Source organism: Salmo salar, chromosome 09, assembly GCF_965601325.2.
Source record: "Salmo salar chromosome 09, fSalSal1, whole genome shotgun sequence".
Lineage (NCBI taxonomy): Eukaryota > Metazoa > Chordata > Actinopteri > Salmoniformes > Salmonidae > Salmo > Salmo salar.
This window is the reverse complement of record NC_138299.1, coordinates 136,066,267-136,077,719: the sequence shown is the minus strand read 5'-3', so window position 1 is coordinate 136,077,719 and position 11,453 is coordinate 136,066,267.

The following is an 11,453-nucleotide window of genomic DNA, read 5'->3' as shown; positions in this document are numbered from 1 at the left end:
GGGTGGGTGGATGAGTGTGTGGATGGGTGGGTGGATGGATGGATGGATGGATGGGTGGGTGGATGGATGGATGGATGGATGGATGGATGGATGGATGGATGGATGGATGGATGGATGGATGGATGGATGGATGGATGGATGGATGGATGGATGGATGGATGGATGGGTGGGTGGATGAGTGTGTGGATGGGTGGGTGGGTGGGTGGGTGGATTGGAGGATGAGTTTATCTGGAGAGGAGAATGAGGTTAAAAGTAGCACCACTGTACTTTTAATGCTGTAATGTGTTATACAGAGTATGTCCAGTTCCATTTAAAATGCCCAAGTATTATCTCCATCAAATTATCATGTTCTCAACTTCTCACTCTCAGAAGAAGGTTCTGACTCATATTTGTTGGTCTATTTATATCTCAAGACCCATAGTTGAAATCCATTTGGGGTTTAAGATTTTTGATAAACTGTTAATTAGCACAAAATAGCTTCTGAACTATGTTTCCATGACCAAATAATGTATGCCATCTTTTCTTTTTGCTAATCTATAGTCTTATATTAACTTGTTTTCATTTTGCTCGTAGTCAATGGTGAAACATGCATTGTACTTCCGACCCCATTTGAACTTTGAATACTGTATGACTGTATAACTTGAGATCCCTCTGTACACACTTTTCTAAACTTGAATCATTGGGGCTGGAAAATGCAAACATATTGAAAACTCAGATATGTGAATATACTGTACAATGGTTACTGTGTGCTGACACTTAGATGTTTCTCCTTTGTTATAACAGTAATATAATATGTAATTTAGTCCTTTTTATTGAATTATTGTAATATTATCTTGATCAAAAGTTGTATATTTATGAGATGTAATATAGTTTATAGTGTATTGTATATGGTGCTTGCTATTGCACCCTCTGAAATGGACAAAATGGACAAAATGTCAAAGGTAATGTCTGGGCTGCTTGCATGTACAGTCAGAGATGGGCAAAAATTACAAGATACAATTACAAAATGCAATTACAGAATACAATTACAAAATAACATAAAGATCAATGTATCAAAATAAACTACAAAATACTAGTATTTTGAAATGTATTTAATAAAATTTCATGTATTTTGTATTTTAAAATACAGAAATAGATTTGCAAGTTGCTGGCCCGAACTGCAACAACATTCTCAGTAACGGTTACAGAAACGTTTTACTTGCTATGACTGTGATATGTTGTTGTTGATCTACCTTAGGTGAATGCACTGACTGCATATGTGAAAATGAACATACCAAACTGAACTGCAAAGTACACTGTGTATTATTATTGGCCTTGTTTCGGGGTCATGTCTAGATGGGATACGCTTAACCTAATTTTCTGACCTGCTACGTTAATTCTCCTAACCTACTGCGTAAGTCCTCCTAAACCTGCTACGTTAATTCTCCTAACCTACTGCGTAAGTCCTCCTAAACCTGCTACGTTAATTCTCCTAACCTACTGCGTAAGTCCTCCTAAACCTGCTACGATAATTCTCCTAACCTACTGCGTAAGTCCTCCTAAACCTGCTACGTTAATTCTCCTAACCTACTGCGTAAGTCCTCCTAAACCTGCTATGAGAGGTCCATTTTGACAAAACTGTGTCCCTTTTACACAAAACCTTGTTTCGGGGCGAAGCTCATTAGAATAATACTCTGCTTGCTTTGCAAATTGTCCATTTTTACATACACATTTATATTTACTTCATTTAGCAGACCACACCATAGTGCTGTTAGACTTCTGATACCAATGCAAGGTGAAAGGGAGCCACAAAATGGTGAACCGCTATACAAAATGAAAATACTAATTACTGTACAGCTCTTGAAAGTATCTTCTTACAAAATACGTTCAGCCCAGTGTAATACAAATGACAAAATACATCTCTGTACAGTGTCTTATAGGAAAATAAAATATGTATTCATCTTAACGGACCAAATATGTATTTTTTTTCTTCATAATTGTTATGTGTATATAAAACAATCACTTTCACACAAAAAACAGTACATTTTGTTAGTGTTGCCTGGGAAGCATAATGTTACCTAACCTAAGTTGCTCCTAATAACTTCATTCAGCCATGTGCCATTAGTTACATAATGAAATGGGAAATTGTTGGTTGTCTTGAAAAATGGACCACTAACCCAGGACAAATTCTTTCAAGGAGAATCGAACATGAAATGCTGTCCTCCTAGGAACATTGTGAAAGCCTACTTGTCACGTCCTGGCCAGTATAAGGTTAATTGTTTTTGTAGTTTGGTCAGGACGTGGCAGAGGGTATTTGTTTTATGTGGTTCGGGGTGGTGTTTGTGTAAAGGGTGTTTGATTTAGTATTTCTGGGTTTTTGGTTGATGGTCTATGTGGTTGTATTCTATGGTTAGTCTGGTGTGTGTGTTTCTATGTTTGGTTAATTGGGGTTGGGACTCTCAGTTGAAGGCAGGTGTTGTCTATCTGCCTTTGATTGAGAGTCCCATATATTAGGGTGTGTTTGTGATTTGTGGGTGATTATTCTGTGTATAGCCTTGTGCCTTACCAGACTGTTTATTTGTCGAGTGTTCGTTTTTCGTGTTTTGTTATTTTGTATGTTCATTTTTGAGAGTAATTAAAAATCAAGATGAGCATTCACGTACCTGCTGCGTTTTGGTCCTCATTCACCGACAACAACCGTGACACTACTGTACCATGTTCACCTTTCAGTCTGGGCAGAAGCATTGTTAAATACAGCCAAGATCACTGTGTACCTTTCTTTATATATAAAGGAATGACCTATTCTCAAATAGATTAAAGACATTGCTTAGCTCTACAGAGCGTGACTTAGAGTGCAGTTTTAAATACATAGACGGAGGGGAGCTGTGCCAGCAGGAATGTCAAGAGTTTTTTGAATGTATTATTTTGTATGCTTGAGTTATGTTCTTCCCAGCACATCCTGGAATGTAAAGAAACCCATTGTAACCTTACATTCATTATGACCCCTATAGAATAAAGAGTTATAAACTCAGCAAAAAAAGAAACGTCCCTTTTTCAGGACCCTGTCTTTCAAAGATAATTCGTAAAAATCCAAATAACTTCACAGATCTTCATTGTAAAGGGTTTAAACACTGTTTCCCATGCTTGTTCAATGAACCATAAACAATTAATGAACATGCACCTGTGGAACGGTCATTAAGACACTAACAGCTTAGAGACAGTAGGCAATTAAGGTCACAGTTATGAAAACTTAGGACATTAAAGAGGCCTTTCTACTGACTCTGAAAAACACTAAAAGAAAGATGCCCAGGGTCCCTGCGTGTGCAGATGTGGCCAGGGCAATAAATTACAATGTCCGTACTGTGAGACGCCTAAGACAGCCGTACAGGGAGACAGGACGGACAGTTGGTCATCCTCGCAGTGGCAGACCACGTGTAACAACACCTGCACAGGATTGGTACATCTGAACATCATACCTGGGGGACAGGTACAGGATGGCAACAACTGCCCGAGTTACACCAGGAATGCACAATCCCTCCATCAGTGCTCAGACTGTCCGCAATAGGCTGAGAGAGGCTGGAGTCAGCTGTGAAACTCTGCATGTTTTAGTCATGAAGTTGAGAAATAGCTAAGGAGTAGCCGAGGAGGACTGCTACTGAAACTTTGTCATCTCCTGCTTGCTGTTCAAACACGTTCTCTAGAGCCACGTTTATACCTGGTTCTAACATGCGTCCTTTGTCTTGATGTTGTCCACATTCTGATTGTATCCACATTTTTAGACAGGTGTAGGCGATTCATTGTGATCTGACTGTAATCATATCTTCCTGACCACCTCCGCAGGTAGTCAGGGACTCATTGTATCTGGATCAATCATGTGTAAACATATATTTGTTTATTTAACCTTTATTTAACCAGGTAGGCTAGTTGAGAACAAGTTCTCATTTGCAACTGTGACCTGGCCAAGATAAAGCGTAGCAATTCGACACATACAACAACACAGAGTTACACATGGAATAAACAAAACATACAGTCAATAATACAGTAGAAAAAAAAGAAAACAAAAAGTCTATATACAGTGAGTGCAAATGAGGTAAGATATGGATGGTCAAACCATTTAAATCATCATTATACCAGTCTCTAAAATCATTGACAGGTAGCACCATTGACTTATGGCATCAATAATTGTCTTAAAATAAAAACATGCATGTTATTTTGAAATGTAAATATCTGTAAAATAATCTGCATTCAGGGAGGCACCAGGAAATCAGGAAACCTGGAATCTCCCCCACATTTAGTCAGGAATATGAATAACTGTACAGTATTTCTTACAAAGGGCTTACTTTGATCATAACTTACAACATTTATTCCTATGATAGTTGTTTATAGGTCTCAAATAAACTTAGCAAATAAAGAAACATCCTCTCACTGTCAACTGCATTTATTTTCAGCAAACTTAACATGTGTAAATACTTGTATGAACATAACAAGACTCAACAACTGAGACATAAACTGAACAAGTTCCACAGACATGTGACTAACAGAAATGGGATAATGTGTCCCTGAACAAAGGGGCAGGGGTCAACATCAAAACTAACAGTTAGTATCTGGTGTGGCCACCAGCTGCATTAAGTACTGCAGTGCATCTCCTCCTCATGGACTGCACCAGATTTGCCAGTTCTTGCTGTTAGATGTTACCCCACTCTTCCACCAAAGCACCTACAAGTTCCCAGACATTTCTGGGGGGAATGGCCCTAGCCCTCACCCTCCGATCCAACAGATCCCAGACGTGCTCAATGGGATTGAGATCCGGGCTCCTCGCTAGCCATGGCAGAACACTGACATTCCTGTCTTGCAGGAAATAACGCACAGAACGAGCAGTATGGCTGGTGGCATTGTCATGCTGGAGGGTCATGTCAGGATGAGCCTGCAGGAAGGGTACCCCATGAGGGAGGAGGATGTCTTCCCTGTAACGTACGTTGAGGATCACCATCGCAGACTGTGGAGAGCTTAAGTAGCCTTGGACCGGCCAAATGGCACCTTATTCCCTATATAGTGCACACCTTTGGACCAGAACCTAAATAGTGCACTATAGAGGGAACTGGTATGGAGTAGGTATGATGGTTTCTAAACCCCTGCTACTGTGATTTCAATGTGAAATGATCTACTTGCACACCTTTGGACCAAAGGTGTTGTTGTTGTTGCCATCTTACCTCATTTGCACTCACTGTATATAGACTTTTTGTTTTCTTTTTTTTCTACTGTATTATTGACTGTATGTTTTGTTTATTCCATGTGTAACTCTGTGTTGTTGTATGTGTCGAATTGCTATGCTTTATCTTGGCCAGGTCACAGTTGCAAATGAGAACTTGCTCTCAACTAGCCTACCTGGTTAAATAAAGGTTAAATAAACAAATATATGTTTACACATGAATGATCCAGATACAATGAGTCCCTGACTACCTGCGGAGGTGGTCAGGAAGATCTGATTACAGTCAGATCACAATGAATCGCCTACACCTGTCTAAAAATGTGGATACAATCAGAATGTGGACAACATCAAGACAAAGGACGCATGTTAGAACCAGGTATAAACGTGGCTCTAGAGAACGTGTTTGAACAGCAAGCAGGAGATGACAAAGTTTCAGTAGCAGTCCTCCTCGGCTACTCCTTAGCTATTTCTCAACTTCATGACTAAAACATGCAGAGTTTCACAGCTGACTCTGACCATACTATTGTTTTCGTCTGCTCCTTTACTCAGTGATTTGTGGTTTGGTGCATAGGCCCACATGATCCAATAAACTTAGTGCACAGTACACCAACACAGGCTTTGGCTGAAAGGCTCTACCTGGGGAGAGAGAAAAGAATGTGTCACTGTCCCACCACTGAAAGATTGCATGAATCTGGCGAGGTCAGGAGATTCACTAGAAAACCTGTATTGTTGTGCAGACAAAATAGTCCATTTCACAACCTCCTATTGATAGTATCCAGGGCTATAGCTCCACTTCAATACAACACACAGTGGAGACCTGGTGAAACATCTCACTAACATGAAAGAATTGTATAGAGAGGGCATGTTTCATAGTCTAGACAAGACAGCAGACATTTCACAGACACCATACAGGTTTTTAATGGTTGAATCCTACAAGACGATATGGCCATTGACAGCTAAAAACATCCCAAAACTGCACTTTATTGTGGGCTATGGAGGAGGATTGAAACCTCAAGGGGCAGAGAGGAGACTGAGAAAGGGAAGGAAGGAAGGAAGGAAGAAAGAAAGAAAGAAAGAAATAAAATATAATATCTTAGCTAAGCCCTGACCTTGACCACAGTCTTGGGAATTTAAAATGTTAGACGCTTAAGGAGTAGCTGGCTGTATAGTACGGCTCCGATCACTGTGATCTAACTATGATCTCACGTCCTAAGGGGGTAGAAGCTTATGTAATTACAGTGCCTTTCTCTCTCTTTGCTGCCTCTGCAACACCCACTCATTATCCAATTGAAACAAGTCCTCATGTATCATAGCCTCTATTATTACCTATATATACATTTAAGTGTTCAGAAAGAAAGGGAGAATGGTAGCTATATTCTTTGCTGAGGTTGCATAAAAAAATATTCTATAGACAAGTAAAGCCCTTTGGTAAATTTACGGGCACAGCAGAACTCGTGTTGTTAACCATGTGTGTGCTATTGAACACTATTTCATACATAGTTGTTCAATGGTGCATGTTAGGGTCACTTGGGACCTCCAAAGTAATATCTATTACCTCAGCTCAGACACAGCAGAAGTCAGTGACACCACTAAGGTCTGTGAGGACAGGGAAAATGGGAGCTTTGTGTGGTATCTGTGTACCTGATACACCTAAGTTGTATCCACTGAGTCATGCTGATTCAGACATGGAGAGAGTTTCATAGATCAGCCTTACAGGATGTCTAAGCTTCTCCTGCCCCCCTACTTAGCCACTGTATCAGTTACTAAAGCAGACAATATGTGGCCTGTCTGATAGAAGCAACCTCTCCTCACACTCAGAAGATAGTCTTTGATGCTTTCCCACAGGCCAAATCACTCTCTAATTAAATGAACCAGACATTCTTCATTTTCTCTCATCCAAGCTAAAAAGGACAGAGCCAAGACAGTGGGACAAAAAGTATTTCTTTGTGTCCTTGGTACCCAAATTAAGTTGATGCTGACCCGAGAGAAGTACCCTTACAATCAATTCTCTGACAATCAATTGGTTTTCAACACAACTAAATTGGAATAACCAAATGTAATGTCTCCATGAATTTAAGTATCCATCCCATTATAAGAGCTATTGTAAGCATGAATATGAAACAAAACAAAGCAAAACACTGTTCGTACAGTGTCAAACAGTGTAAAATGTAGGCTTACACAGTACACACTCTTAGAAAGATATTTCCAAAAGGGTTCTGAGGCTGTCCCCATAGGAGAACCCTTTTTGGTTCCAAGTAGATCCTATTTGTGGGGCAGAACTCTTTGTGGTTCCATGTAGAACCCTCTACGTGGAACTCAAAAGGTTCTACCTGGAACCAAAAGGGTTCTACCTGGAACCAAAGGACAGCCATGGAACCCTTTTTGGTTCTAGATAGCACAAGATTGTATGATACCTATAGCTCATGGTTTAAGTGTGTTTTAAACATACTTGAAATTGTCTTAAAGGCCCATTAGGCTGCAAGGTCTCTGTTACTTTTAGACAGACACTATTATCTACACTACTGTGTTCACTGGGCCATACTCTGAGTCTACAGTAAGGTAACCACAGGAAGTGTCACCCCTCAGGTGTCTAGTGCCTCATATGTTTGATCTTTCAACTGATGGGACTGACACCTACCATCGACTTTCTTTCAGAGGCTTTTGCAGCTTTAGACCTTTGTAAATGTCATTGTTAAAATTGCCTGGTCGTGTTTGAAATCGACTATATTGCAGTCGCCCACAAAAGACTGACTGATCTCCAAATCATCTCAAATGACTACTCTTTATTTGTCTGCTCAGTCGGTGATCAGCTACTGAGCAAAATGTATGCTCCAGAACATGTATTCCCAAACTGGAGTACGCCAAATAAAAATGTGATTCACATTTTCACAGTCCATTTATATTTTCCAACGGGGCTATACATTTGGGTGAGGTTTTTTTCTCGCCTGAGTAGCCTCGTTTCACTGCCAAAAATAAAATGAAACCATCTAGTGTTCAGCGAAATAACAACACAATGTCAAATACAGGTAGCCTAGTCAAATAATTAACATCCAATCACATTAACCGTTACTCTCTCGCGGGAATCCCCCTAACGGTCCGTATGTAGCCAAACGTAGCTGCTGCTCATTCCGTTTGCTCGAAAATGGATAAATGGTTCAAAAAGTAAGACACATACCAGCTCTACAGGAAGTACTACTACTACCAGCAGTACTACACATGCACCTGTCGACGACACAAGTTGTTCTGCTTCCACGAGCACATCCAATGCTAGCATCAGTAATTCTACATTTGTTGTTAGCCCAGCTAGCATGGACTGACAGTTGTGAATCTGATGCAGCCGAAGAGCTACTGCCCCCTTACCCGGGACAGCACCGAACAACAGACAGGGACGTTGGACCATCGAAGAGGCGCAAATATGATGAGAACTACATTGATTTGGGGTTCACTTATATTGGGAGTAGTCCCTTTCCTCAGCCACAGTGTGTTATAGGTGCAAAAATACTCTCACAACTCAATGAAACCTTTACTCTTGAGCAGACATTTAAAAACGAAACATGCCAATTTGAAAAATAAGCCACAGTTTTCTGAGCAAGAATTACGACAACTTTCAAATAGTAATACATGTATAAAAGCAACAGATACCATTAATAAGAAGGGGCTAGAAGCGTTTTATATGGTGAGCTACCGAGTGGCTAGGACAGGCAAGCCCCAGACTATTGTGGAGGACTTAATTATTTCTGCTGCCGTGGATATGGCTGGGACAATGCTGGGGGAAAAGGCCCAAAAAACTATACAGACAATGACTTCATCAAACAACACTGTTTCACGACGCAATCAGTGACATGGCATGAGATGTTTTGAAACAATTACTGCTTCGCATACAAGCCAGTGAATTCTATACGTTACAGCTGGATGAGTCAACAGACGTGTCGGGCCTGGCACAGCTCCTGGAATATGTCCGTTATGTTTATGTGGGGTCAATTAAGGAAGACATCCTCTTCTGCAAACCACTGGAAACCAGGACAACAGGAGAGGATATTTTAAAGTACTGGACAGCTTTGTGACATCAAATGGACTTTGGTGGTCAAGATGTATTGGTATCTGTACTGATGGCGCAAAAGCCATGACAGGGAGACACAGAGGAGTGGTAACATGTGTGCAAGCATTTGCTCCCGACGCAACTTGGGTACACTGCATCATCCACCGAGAGGCTCTTGCTTCCAAGGGAATGCCTGACAGCTAGAAATACGTTTTGTCCACTACAGTGAAAATGGTTAACTTTGCTAAAGCAAGGCCCCTGAACTCTCGTGTATTTTCTGCATTATGCAATGATATGGGCAGCGACCATGTAACGCTTTTATCAAGAGGCAAAGAATTGACACTTTTTTTAAATTGAGAGACGAGCTTAAAGTTTTCTTTACTGACCATAATTTTCACTTGTCTGAACAAATAAGGTTTTATATGATAGATGGCTAAATATAGCTAAATAATTGATTGTTATTATTATATTATTATTTTGCCCTGGTCCTATAAGAGCTCTTTGTCACTTCCCACGAGCCGGGTTGTGACAAAAACTCACACTCATTCTTATGTTTAATAAATGTATCATATAGTGTGTGTGGCAGGTGATGGCAAAAAACAACATTTGAGAGTGCGCTGACCCTGGCGCTAGAGGGGGTACGCAGCTGGAGGTTGAATGTTTGACTATAAAAAGTTTGGGAACCACTGATCTAGAACACGGCTTTAGAGAAAAAATACTTTATTTTCAAACCATGTTGATGTTTGCAGAGGAAGGAAAGAGCTCCATCATCTGGTGCAGTTGCAGAAGTGACAAAAGACTGTGAACTTTGTCCAGCAGTTGATTGGAAATCATGTTTAACAATGCTAGTTGAGATTGCCAGTGTACAGCTAAGTCAGAGCTAGGGAGTGACAAAGGATGTCATCAGATAGGAAGTCTCACTCTGGCAGCTGGCAGCTAGAATACTACCTTGTTCTCACTTCACCATGCAGACTTTTCTGAGCGACAGTCTTTAGAAATGGATTCGAATGGAATTGTGGAAAGCAGGACGAATGGGAATGAATTGACAATATGTGGGAGCTGTTTGAGATGTATTCGCAGGTTGATTCCTGTTGAATTCAAAAAAGAAATTATTGAATTATAAACAATGGCTGGGCCTGTGGTAAGAAACATCTTTATTACATTTTGTCCACAATTAGGTCAAAGTTATATAAAACCTTGCATTTTTATATTACATTATTATTGCTATTTGGCAGTGATGCTTGCATATTATTGAATTCACTTAAAGGCCACTGGCACACTGGATAATTATAGGTTACTGGTATCTGGCATACTATATAGGTCTGTTTAACCTGAATCATCGATTCATCTATCACCTGGTCTGTTTAACCTGAATCATCGATTCATCTATCACCTGGTCTGTTTAACCTGAATCATCGATTCATCTATCACCTGGTCTGTTTAACCTGAATGCTCGATTCATCTATCACCTGGTCTGTTTAACCTGAATCATCGATTCATCTATCACCTGGTCTGTTTAACCTGAATCATCGATTCATCTATCACCTGGTCTGTTTAACCTGAATCATCGATTCATCTATCACCTGGTCTGTTTAACCTGAATCATCGATTCATCTATCACCTGGTCTGTTTAACCTGAATCATCGATTCATCTGTCACCTGGTCTGTTTAACCTGAATCATCGATTAATCTATCACCTGGTCTGTTTAACCTGAATCATCGATTCATCTGTCACCTGGTCTGTTTAACCTGAATCATCGATTAATCTATCACCTGGTCTGTTTAACCTGAATCATCGATTCATCTATCACCTGGTCTGTTTAACCTGAATCATCGATTCATCTATCACCTGGTCTGTTTAACCTGAATGCTCGATTCATCTACCACCTGGTCTGTTTAACCTGAATCATCGATTCATCTATCACCTGGTCTGTTTAACCTGAATCATCGATTCATCTATCACCTGGTCTGTTTAACCTGAATCATCGATTCATCTGTCACCTGGTCTGTTTAACCTGAATCATCGATTCATCTATCACCTGGTCTGTTTAACCTGAATCATCGATTCATCTATCACTTGGTCTGTTTAACCTGAATCATCGATTCATCTATCGCCTGGTCTGTTTAACCTGAATCATCGATTCATCTATCACCTGGTCTGTGAATCATCGAATCATCTATCACCTGGTCTGTTTAGCCTGAATCATTGATTCATCTATCACCTGG